The sequence below is a fragment of the Ochotona curzoniae genome, unplaced genomic scaffold (genome assembly GCF_017591425.1).
Source record: "Ochotona curzoniae isolate NIBS_2020 unplaced genomic scaffold, NIBS_Ocur_1.0 contig_3819, whole genome shotgun sequence".
NCBI lineage: Eukaryota > Metazoa > Chordata > Mammalia > Lagomorpha > Ochotonidae > Ochotona > Ochotona curzoniae.
Genome location: NW_024466004.1, coordinates 7328526 through 7341360, shown reverse-complemented (window position 1 = coordinate 7341360; position 12835 = coordinate 7328526).

Genomic DNA, 12835 nt, shown 5'->3' with positions numbered 1-12835 from the left:
TCAATCTGCTGTACTTCATGACACCATATGTGACGGCCTTGCTCACCAATCCCCTGCGGCACTTCCCCCAGTGTCCACTGACAGCCACGTCTGCCAATCCCGCAGCCCCGCACTCCCAACGCCCACGTCTAGGCTGTAAAGTCACCTTCCCTTTGTTCCCCCCTCTCTCTTTTCCTCTTCTCTCCTCAAGCACTCTCTCTGTTCCCACTTTCTCTCTGCCTTGTGGCTAGAAAGAATTCTTTATCCCACTGGAATAAAGACCTCTGGTGTGACATACTGTGTATTGCCGTCTTGGGTTTGTGGTGAAAATAGCCAACACATTCTCACTGTCTCCTAGAAATAGTCTCCATTTCCTCCAGATAGCAGATTGATCTTTTTTAAAAGATTTTAATTTTTAAAATTTTTATTGGAAAGGCAGATATACAGAGAGGAGGAGAGACAGAGAGGAAGATCTTCTAGTCGATGATTCATCCCCCAAGTGGCCACAACAGCCAGAGCTGAGCTGATCCAAAGCCAGGAGCCAGGAAACTCTTCCGGGTCTCCCATGCAGATGCAGGGTCCCAAGGCTTTGGGCCATCCTCGACTGCTTTCCCAGGCCACAAACAGGGAGCTGGATGGGAAGTGGAGCTGCCAGGATTAGAACAGGTGCCCATATGGGATTCCATTGCATGCAAGACGAGGCTAACATGCTGGGCCCAGCAAATTGGTCTTAAGTGAGGGTAACACATGTGCTGGAGGGGTTGGTGCAACAACTCAATAGGCTAATCCTCTGCCTGTAAGCACTGACATCCCGTATGGGTGCCGGTTCATGTCCCAGCTGTTTCATTTCCCATCTAGCTCCTACTTATGGCCTGGAAAAATAGTCCAGCATGGCTCAAAGCCTTGAGACCTTGTACCCATATAGGAAACCCAGAAGAAGCTCCTGGTTCCTGGCTTTGGATTGGCTCAGCTCTGGCCATTGTGGCCACTTGGAGAGTGAACCAACAGAAGATGAAAAATCCCTGCAAACCTACCTTTTGGGCCCGGCAAAATAGCCTCACTTTACATGTGCTAGGATTTCACATGGGTACCAGTTTGTGTCCCGGTTACTCCACTTCCCATTCAGCTTCCTGCTGGTGGCCTGGGAAAGCAGTGGAGGATGGTTCAAAGCTTAGGATCCTGTACCCAGATGGGAGACCTGGAAGACGCTTCTGGTTCCTGGCTTCAGATCAGCTCAGCTCTGGCTATTGCAGCTACTTGGGAGGTAAACCGGCTGTCAGAAAATCTTTCTCCCTGTCTTTCCTTCTCTTTGTAAATCTGCCTTTCCAATAAAAATAAATACATCTTAAAAATTGTTTTTAAACAAAAAACATTTTTGAAAACCTTGCCTTTCTAGTAACAATAAATAATTCTTAAAAAAGAAAGGAAGGAAGGAAGGAAGGAACAGAGGGAGGGAGGGAAGGAAGGAAAAAAAGAAGGAAAGAAAGAGAAATCAGCATTGCAGGTCACCTGTTTGGAGGGAACCTGGTGTCTTGGAGTGGCCTCTCCCTCCCTGTGGAAGTGAAGGCTCTGTGTCCCATGTCCCCTAAGCCTGGAGAGAGGCAGTACCTACCTCCCCACCCCCAGTCAAATGATGAGCCTCTGTGGCCTGCTGCCCTGCACCGGGCACTGCCTGGTTAGGTGAGGGCAGAGCCAAGCTAATCAGCAGCCCAGCGATTCCATACGAGACACTTTGCCTCTAAGTCCTGGTCGTTTATATCAACAGCAACAATAAACCAGATGATCCCTGTGTGAGTGAGGATAACAGGTACACCCAGCTGGTGAGGGTCCTGGGGGACTGGCAGAGCTGGGCCATGCGGAGTGCTGCACTGGGGACCTGGTTTCCCAAGTCACCTTGGCTTCTCATCTGCCCTCCTCACCCCTTCATGAACTCTCCAGGGAGCCCACCAGGACCCTGGGGCCTACCTCCTGACCTTCATGTCCCTCGTTGGTGGGCTCTCTTCCTCTGCAGCAGGTTTCAGCCCCCGAGGTGCACTCCCTGGAGCCCCGCCTGCTCAGGAAGAGTTTCAGCTCCCTCCTCTGTGGCGGGGACAGCTCCCTGGCCTAGCCCCGTAGGTGTCATCACACCTCATGCTGTGTCCCCCAGAGCCAGCTGATGCACACAGACCTTGTTTTTCTCAGTATCAGAAATAAGAAAAACAGAACCAAAACACTTGCATCTACTATTAAACCGTATCAAGCCATCTCTTAGGGTGGCAACATGTGGCGACTTCCGAGACATGGGAGTGGTGAGGAGTCAGGGAAGAGCGTCAGCCTGGATGGATTCTGAGACCCGCGTGCCTGCCCACAGCTGGCAGGCAACACAGACTGCTATGACAAGCACAAAGCCATTATGGTGTCAAGTACTCAATACAGCAAGAGCCAAGGGGCCATCAACCGGGGCCCAGATCAACAAGCTCTGGTGGGGCCATATCATGCAGCCAGGAAACAGAGAGAACCTCTTTATTATAGACAGTGTCTGTACAGAAACTATATACATGTATTTGCATTTGATACACACAGGATCAAATCTGCAAGAATAGATAAGGTCTCACTTATCTAATCACAAGCCAATAACCTGGATGGGGTTGGAGGGAGTGTCCGAGAAATGGGACAGGGGTCAGTAGCACAGTTAGCAACATTCTCTTTTAAATGTTATACTATACACATATGTAGGCTATTCCAAATTCATCCAAATCTTTTAACAAAGAAGGAAAAGAAATACTATTCATGAAGTAGAGAAAACGAAAAGTCACATGCTCCGAGAGGAGGACAGATACCTTGGCTTGGTCTTTGTGCATGGAAACGTCCATGGGGATTCTTCCTCCGTGGGCCGCCACTTGCCACTGTGTGCTGTCAGACCACACTGGGCATTAGGAGGCTGCTCCAGCACGCACCTGGGTGAGACAGAATGGCAGACCCACCGTCAGCGGCCGGAGGCCATGTGTGTGTGAATGCACAGCGGAGTCTAGAAGAGTCAGAATCCAGGGCCCCCAGCTCTTGCATTTTGGCCCACGGCTGAGGCCTCGGGCTGGTCCTCTGTGACTTCTGGGAGTCTCGAGGGATCCTGACCCTCTGTGGAGCAAAAAGCTGTCAGAGATGAAGTGTCTGGGAGAGGAGCTGTGAGATAGGGTCCCTAACACCTCTGGATGTCAGGTGACCTTGAGTGGAACAGTGACCAAAGGAAGGTGCAGGTAGACCCCTTGGCTTCAAGGGACCTTTCCTGGAACTCACTGAAGCGAGGGGATACCCATTTCTACCTCCCCACACAGGGTACTCTGGGCACCAGTGCCTCTGAGGGGGCCTCTCCCAGCTGTGCCAGAGAGACAGCTGTGAACCACAGGAACCAAGGGGCTCTGGAAAAGCAGTAACAGGAGGGCACAGGAGTGTCCAGGGATGCTCTGGGGGTGAGTGCCAGTTGCCTTGGCTTTGCGCCTGAATCCTCTTGGGTTGGCTCAGATGATGCCCGCCTCCCCTGCTTCCCACACCAGGACCTCAGGCCACCTCTCCCTCCTTACTCACCTCTTCCCGAAGCTTCACTTTCTAATCCCTCCTTCCCCTGTTCAGGTCTCAAGCCCAGGTTTCAGCCCTGGAATCTGTAAGGCCAATCTGCTCTGGCCAGCTGTTTTCCTGCATCCTGCTGAGTATAGGTGACAGTGTTTATCTGTCTCTGTGTTTATCTGTCTCCTTGACTACTCTGTCACCTTCCCAGCGGGAAGGGAGGTATCTGGTTGTCCAGGGGTTTGTCTTTCCTTCCCCCTCCCCAGGGACCAGGCTCAGGCTGCAGGGAGCAGTTACACTCGGTCTTGCTGATGGGCTGGAGTGTCTCTGGCCAGGGCTACTCTCCCTTTAGTAGCCCCTTTGCTGACTTCATGCTTGGCTGGTGTCAACCATGTGGAACTGCTGCTGTCTCCCATATGCACTTCAGGCCACAGGGATCCTCCCATCTCCTGCTATCCCCTTGCTGCCTACCACCTTCTGAGTAACCTACAGTGCCCTCTGGCAGGCCAGGGAGGCTTGCTCAGAGGCCCTGCTCCCAACCTCCTCCTGCACCTCCTGCTCCTCCTGCTCCCTCTGCTGGCCACATGCAGTCAAGGCATGTACATGTTTCTGCCTCCTAGTAAGTGCATTCCTTTCCTCACTCAAGATGTGATTCCAGGCAGCGGAGGATGCCCCAAGACCTTGGGCCCCTGGAGCCGCATGGGAGACCAGGAAGAGGCTCCTGGCTCCTGATCGGCTCAGCTCCGGCTGTTGCAACCATCCTGGGAATGAGCCAGCAGATAGAGGAGTTTTCTCTCTTTCTTTCCTGCTCTTCATATATCTCCCTTTCCAAAACAACAACAATAATAATAATAAATAAATCTTGTGCTTGTTTCGGCAGCACATATACTAAAAATAAATACATCTTAAGAAAATAAAGAACATTCCCTGGAAAAGGATTACCCCACCCAGTCTGCCATTACTTACCCTCTCAGAAGTCAAAATTTGGGCCTGGTGCGATAGTGTAGTGGTTAAAGTCCTCGCCTTGCACGTGCTGGGATCCCATATGGACACCGGTTCTAATCCCGGCAGCCCCGCTTCCCATCCAGCTCCCTGTTTATGGCCTGTGTATGCAGTTGAGGATAGCCCAAAGCCTTGGGACCCTGCACCTGCGTGGGAGACTCCGAAGAGCTCCTGGCTCCTGGCTCTGGATCAGCACAGCACCGGCCATTGCACTCACTTGGGGAGTGAATCATTGGCTGGAAGATCTTCCTCTCTGTCTCTCCTTCTCTCTGTATATCTGACTTTCCAATAAAAAAAAAAAAGAAGTTAAAATTCATGATTTGACATTATACATCTGTTGTGAGCTAGACCATAAGCTCAGGAAAGTGGGGCTTTCAGAGGGTGTGGGGAAAATATGTACTATTTTTTTTAAAGATTTATTTTATTTATTGGAAAGGCGGGTATACAGAGAGGAGAGACAGAGAGGAAGATCTTCCGTCTGATGATTCACTCCCCAAGTGAGCGCTACAGCCGATGCTATGCCAATCCGAAGCCAGGAGCCTCTTCCTGGTCTCCCACGCGGGTGCAGGGTCTGCTTTCCAGGGCCACAGGCAGGGAGCTGGAAGGGAAGCGGGGCTGCCGGGATAGAACCGGCGCCCATATGGGATCCCGGGCGTGCAAGGCGAAGACGTTAACCACTGTGCCACCGTGCTGGGCCTGAAAATATATACTATTAAAAATATTCAAGAGGAGTGGGCATTGTGGTGTAGCAGATAATCTGCCACTTGACATCACCCACATCACATATCAAAGTGCCTGGTTCGAGTCCTGGCTATTATTTATTTATTTATCTATTTATTTATTTTTATTGGAAAGGTGGATATACAGAGGAGGACAGTAACATCTTCCATCAGATGGTTCACTCCCCAAGTGGTCACAAAAGCTGGAGCTGAGCCAATCTGAAGCCAGGAGCCAGGAGCTTCTTCCGGGTCTCCCATATGGGTGCAAGGTCCCAAGACTTTGGGCCGTCCTCAACTGCTTTCCCAGAACACAGGCAGGGAGCTGGATGGGAAGCAGGGCTGCCAGGATTAGAATCAAGTGTCCATATGGGATTCTAGTGTGTTCAGGGTGAGGAATTTAGCCGCTAGGCTATCGTGCCAGGCCCTATTTATTTATTTTTATTGGAAAGGCAGATTTACAGAAAGAAGGAAATACAGAAAGATCCTCCATCCACTGGTTCATTCCACAGTGAGTACAATAGCCAGAGCTAAACTGACCCGAAGCCAGGAGCCAGGAGCTTCTATCCAGGTCTCCCACAGGTCCAGGGTCCCAGTTGGGCCATCCTCTACTGCTTTCCCAGGCCACAAGCAGGGAGACTGATGGGAAGTGGAGCAGTTGGAATACAAACAAGTATTTATATGGGATCCTGGCACGTGTAAGGTACACGAAATTAGGTGCCAGGCTCATACTTGTTGAAAAAGTAGAATGTCGAACTATCCCAAAGAAACAATGAAGTTCGATGCCAGGTTGTACCCTGTGGATGCTGAGTGACAAGCAGAGGGGAGAAGATGCAGGTCCTCTTGCAGGGGACAGAGTGACAAATGAGACTTTGTAGGTCATGGCCCTGGGGCCTGGCCCCAGCAAAGGACCCGGCATTGGCTGCTCTCCTTCTTTCTGTTTCTTATCTGCCTAAAGTGGAAAGTGCAAGGCAGGTGTGGGATGTGTGTCAGTGTGGAGTCACACACCTGACCCCGTACTGAGAGAGTGACAAGGCACTGCAGGCTCCTGACAGCTGGCTGGAATGACTGGGGATGGAGTGTTGGGTAAAACCCCCAGAGGCATAGGCTGCAGAAAGTGTCATGGAAACCAAGATGCCAGGCTGGATCCAAGGGGCCAGGACCTGGAGCAGAGCCTGCCACTCTGCCAGGCCAGGCTGGGAGAGCCCATGGTGCAAGGTTGTCAGGCGTCAGTGTTGACATAGGACTGGTTGCCTGGCCCAGGGAGGCACTCCTGCGCATACCCCTGGTGCTCGTTTGCAGTAGACTGTTGTTCTACAGACCCACTTGCTCCTCCTTCCTAAAGCTGACCTAGACACAGGGTCCCTTGGTAGAAGACCAGTTTCCCCAATTCCTTTGCAGCTTGCCAAGGGCCATGTGACTGACAAGGTACCACCCCTGGGTCTTGCTCCCCAGGGAAAGGGGCAGGTCTTCTTTATACATACACACACCCCGGCTCCCTCCTCCTCATTGGCAGCAGCATGGGCCTGGCAGAGGAGGTGGCAACCATCTTCCACCTTGTGGTTTCAAGCAGTCTCCAAGATGACAGAGGAGCCAATAGTCAGTGTCCTGACTACAGCAAGCCACCAAGCTGGCCTGGGCCTTTCACAGCAGGTTCCTGACTACGCGGCTGCACTAGGTGGTGGGGTGACTTATTGCTGGGCAGCCTAATTCCCCTGGGGGGCATGCCACCTTACTCAGCAGAAATGCCACCCAGGCTCCACACCAATAGCTGCTCAGCCCATCTCTGCCAGGGGCAGCCAAGGGGCAGTGAGAGAAGCCACCAGCCCAGTCCTTGGCAAGAACCTCACTTCCCACACGCTAGGAAATCCTCAGTCCCCCTAATGACCTCTTACAGAGCTGTGACAAATGGGTCCAAATCCTTCCTGGCCCTTGTCTCCTCTTCCACTGTAACCAGGTTTGCATGAGGCCAGGGAGTGGCAGCCCCAACCTGTCCCATGGGCGTTCCATCCTTACATGGCTCCTCATGCTAGCTCCCCCTTTCCATCCCATGCACAGGGCCATGAGCACATGGGAGCACGGCAGGTGCCACCTCCCACACCATGGCAGGTAATGCAGTGACCAGGTGGTGGGGCCATGGGTTACAGGTAAAGAGCCCGGGGGCCGCGGGTAGACTGCAGGTGCAGGCGGGAAGATCCTCCGTTGCAGGACAAGAGCCAGCAGGCGAGGAGGTGGAGAGAAGGGAAGCTGGCACAGTTAGTGGAAATGTGAATTCACAGTCCCAACGGGGAATGACACAGAGGTATTGCAGACGACTTGACAAAGAGCCACTCTCTAACCCAGCCATCCCTCTAGTGGGTACATCCCTGGAGGGAAGGACATCAGGATACTGAAGAGATGTTTATACTCTCCAGTTTATTGCAGCACTACTAACCACAGCCAAGAGGCGGACTCTGGGTCCCCCAATGGACACGCTGATGTACATATATTGAGATAGTATTCAAGTTTTTTTTTTTCAAAGATTTACTTATTCTTATTGGAAAGTCAGATACACAGAGAGGAGGAGAGACAGAGAGGAAGATCTTCCATCTATTGATTCATTCCCCAAGTGGCTGCAACAGCCGGAGTTGCACCAATCCAAAGCCAGGAGCCCCTTCCAGGTCTCCCATGCAGGTGCAGGATCCCAAGGCCCTGGGGCATCCTTAACTGCTTTCCCAAGCCACAAGCAGGGAGCTGGATGGGAAGCAGGGCTACCAGGATTAGAACTGGTGCCCAAATAGGATCCCAATGAGTGCAAGATGAGGACTTTAGCCACTAGGCTAATGTGCTGGGCCCAGTACTCAGTCTTAAAAAATAAAATTGTGTCACATGGGACAGCAGAGAGGGACCTGAAGGATATTACTGTAAGTGAAACGGGCCAGACATGGAAAGTAGCACATGATCTCTCTTAGACAGGACTGACTGACTTTATCTTTATTGTAAAGGCAAATTTACAGAGATGAGACAGTCAAAAAGATCCTCCAACTGCTGGTTCACTCCCCCAGTGGCCACAACAGAGCTGAACCAATCCAAGGTCAGGAGCCAGGAGCTTCCTCTGGGTCCCCCATGTGAGATGGGTTCCCAAGGCCTTGGGCTGCCCTTGATTGCTTTCCCAGGGCACAATCAAGGAGCTGGATGGGAAGTGGAGTAGGTGGAACATGAACCAGCACCCATATGGGATCCCAGCACGTGCAGGGCGAGGACTTAAGCCACAAGGCTACCACACCAGGCCCTGACGGGGACTTTGGAGTTACTTACAGAAACAGATGGTAAAACAGTGGTTACCAGACACTGACCAGAAGCAAGGTGGGAGGGACGTAGTGCAGGGAGAGGTCAGTGACTACCAAGGGACACGTACCACAAATATGCAGTTAGTACCTGTCCATCAACACCTTGCACGACCTGCAAGGTGGTGCACAGGCTAAAAACCCTCTGCCTGCAGCACCAGCTTCCCAAACAGGTGTCAGTTCATGTGCCAGCTGTTCTACTTCTGATCCAGCTCCCTGCTCATGGCCTGGGAAAGTGGCAGGGGATGGCCCAAGTTGTTGGGCTCCTGCAAGCACACGGGAGATCCGAAAGAAACTCGAGGCTCTTGGCTCCTGACGTTGGATTGGCTCAGCTCTGACAGCTGCAACTGTTTGGGAGTGAACCAGCAGCTGCAAGATCCATCTCTTTGTAAATTGCTCAAATAAATAAATAAATCTTAAAAACAAAACAAAAACAAAAACAAATGGATCGACTTTTGTGGCTCGAGTGACAGCAGCCTTCCACAGTGGTGGCGACCCGCTTGCAGAAAGTACCCGAGCCAGGTCGAACCCAATGCCCGGGACTTGGCCCATGCACACCGTCACCACATAGTGACTGATTCCTGGCTGCTGGGACACCAGAGAGAGAGATTTCTCCCCCCACCCCTGTGGTGAGTACACCATGAGGAAATCCTGGGATGGGTGACAGCAGCCCTCCATAGTGGTGGCGACCCACCTACGGAGAGTACCCGGGCCAGATCAGACCAATGCCCAAGACTCGGCCCATGGACACCGCTGCCACATGGTGACCAAGTCCTAGGCTTCGTATGGCCAGTGCGCCTATATGGTACAAGACTCTGCCTGCCAGCCGCCTGGCAGCAAACTCTAGAGTTAGGTTATATAATTGCTGTCTAGGGACATCCAGGGATAAGGCTAGTGTGAGTTTAGGTGAGGGATGAATTCTGAGTAATTTCTAGCAATGGGGTCACAGAACTTGCTTGCAAGCATGGGGACTGAGATCTGAGGGTTTGGAGGGGAGATTCCATTTGGGATCTCTATTTGGGCCAGACTGATTTACCAGTCCGCATGGGAATCCTGAGACGGGGTGTTAGCATAGAACATCACTGACTGCCACACACCAGTCCACACAAAAGCTATGGCTGGGGGCCTGTCTGGCAGGGCTAGGTACCAGTACATGACCGAGTGGTAGAACAGGGGATGGGTCACACTTGGCAGGGTCAGGACACTAACAAGTCCCACTGGTTAGTTTGTGAGTTGTGGTGATTATCGGCTGAGGTAGGTGTGAGCACGGAATCAGTCATCACTCACAGGTAAATGAACTGACAACAGTCTGGCCAGGTCAAGGCAGCAGCACCTGAATGTGCATTCTAAAACAGGATGTGGGGTGGGCCGAGCTGCAACTGGAAGGGGGAGGACCGGGCAGGGCTGAGCAAACCTTAACTCACAAGGAAGAACAGAAATCAAGATGCAGCACAGGTCCGCTGAGCTAGGCTCTTACACCAATTGGTATGCATGAGCCAGGGATACTAACACACAGCAATGAAGACAAAGGCCAAGAGAGGTAAAGGTCTATGCCAAGCTGGGTCAGAGCAACCACTGGAATGTGCACGATCTACGGTTGGGAACAGGCCCAACTGGGAGCTAATAAGACACCCTAACTGGGTTGGGGTTCCCACCGGTAAGTGCGGGGGCTGGGGTGGAGACTGCATTCTGGTCTGGACATGGCTGCAGTTTCCCTTGGCACAAATGTGGACTGGGAATGAACACACCAGGCCAGGTCAGACTCCAGCACCATCTGGTGCTCTGGAGGACCAGGGTAGATGTAGGATGGACTAGGCTAGGTCTCTGCCCCTACTGAGCCATGTGTGAGCGGTGTCTGGGTATGGACGTGTTTTGGCTGGGCTGAAACATCGAACAGTAAGAACTGCACTTGATCTTAGCCAAAAGACCAAGAAGCGATGAACAGTAAAAACTGGAATGGGTTGAAGGCCAGTCAGGAAAGGCCACTGTTCCTGCTAGGACAGGAGGTAGACTAAGTAGGGCTGGCTCATGGACCCACCGGTAAGCACGAGATCTGGCAATGGGAGAGGCTGATGGAGGAGCCTGGGCAACTCCTCTGGCAGCAGATGAGTGCAAGAACCATGATAGGAAGCAGCCCAGGCCAGGCCAGGCCAGGGAAAGGCACCCATTAGCATACATTTGGCATAGGTTGAGGGCAGACCAGGCTGAACCAGTTCACATCACCAGCTGATGAACCCAAGCACCAGAACAGAGTATGGGATCGGCCAGCTATCGTTGCAACACATACCAGTGCATATTACGGCTGGGATTGGATGCCTGGTGGGCTGAGTTAGGCTATAACCCTCACCAGCGTCAGCTGGAATTGGCAGTGGGCTACAACACCCATTGCCAAATGCCAAAGTGAGGTGGGCTGAACCAGACTGGGCCACAGTGCCAATTAGCACATGTGAGAACCAGGGAGGGAGGGTGCAAAGTCAGTAGGGGGAATGCGGAGGGCTCCCCTGTTGGACAGCCACTCCCACTGGAGAATGAGAGTTGGGATGGGAGTAGACCAGACCACACAGGGCTACAACACCTGTAGGCCTCATGTGAGCTAGATGAGGGAAAAGCCAGGCTGGGTTGATTGTTCCTACTGGTGCAAGCATAAATTAGAGTGGGTGAGGGTTGGTTGGGCTTTGCTGTAGCATCAGCTGGCACAGGATAGCACTGGGGGCTAATTCTGTCAAGTTAAATCACAGAACCATCTGAACAGTGCATAATCTGGGAATGGGAGTGACCTAGTAGGGAAACAGTCTCTCTCTTAGGAGACTGGAAAGCATGAAAACCAGGATTAGGGCAGGGGTGGCTAGACAGAACAGCACACGCCAGTATGTGTGTGGGCTGGATAATAGGGCAGGTTGGGTTGCACTACGCCTCAATGCCCATTGACATGTACGAGAGCTAAACGGGATGTGGGATAGACTGAACAAGTCTGCTGTACATATTGGCAAGCATGGGAACCAGGGTAGGGAGCAGGCCTGGTGGGAGTTATGGGGAGTCGCCCCAACTAGGCTGCAGCTCTCACTGGTTTGTGTGAGGGCCGAGTAAGAAGTGGGCAGGATCGAGCTGGACTGCAACGCCCATCTGTTTGTGTGGAAGACAGGGCTGGAAACAGAACTGACCCAGCAATTGTAACTACCAGTGTGTGCATAAGCTGATTGGGGTGATGGACTGTGCCAGACTCTGTACTAGAAAGCACACACAAGAGTCAGGTCTGGGATCAGCTCAGATGAAGTTTCTCTGGGGATCCCTCCAACTGAGCTGCTGATTTCAGAACCCCAACCATGAAAAGCTATGTCAGCCAGTGGATTGTGAAGAGACTTCATCATGCTTGGAGCAGCGAGACTGGCAGCAATTCAGAACTGTTTAACTACCAAAACTGCTTGAGCAGGACAATCAATCGGAGCGTGCCCCACATAGGGGACCTGGGATGGGTGGGAGCTTGGGTGGGGCTTTTCCCTTTATCTCTTCCCTTGTCCTGGATACAGAAATTAATGTGAAAACAATGGTCTTACCAACTTTCCTGTAGCTTTTGACCCTTTGTGCCCTAATCAACTATGTAAAGATTACCAAAATAAAATTAAAAACAAAAACAAATGGAGGGGCAGGAGATACATGGATAGAGAATGGAGCAGGAGTTATCACTGGGGAAGAGAGAGGCGGATGTGGTTATAAAGAGGGCGGGTGAGAGAGCTGTGGTTATTACTGTGTCTAGTGATGGTGATAAAACTGCAAATACATACACACACATACACACACGATGGCACACACCCAATGTCTAGGCTGTGTAAGCTCTGTGGCGTGTACCACTGTCGAAGTCTTGGTTTTGACATCGCAGTACTTACGCAAGCTGCTGCTCCTGGGGGAACTGGGCAACAGGTGTATGCACGTGCGTGTGTCGGGTGTGTTTTCTCTTGCAGCATCCTGTGAATGTGACACTTCAAAACTAAAATGTGAAGCTCCATTAGAGGTGCACAGTGACACATTTCCAAGTTAAACGACACATGTCTGGGGTATGGTTAAAAAAAAAATAAAACACTCCTTATGGAACAAGAAAAGAGGTGGGGGGAGAAACAGAGTAAAGAGAATTGATAGAATATTGGTAAGTATTAAAGCTGGGTGAGGAAGACATATGGCTTCAGATAATTTCCTGTGTTTGAAAACGTCCCTCACACAAGTTTGATAAAGTTCCCAGAGGTCTAACAGAGGGGGTGAAGACTTACATTTCTGTCC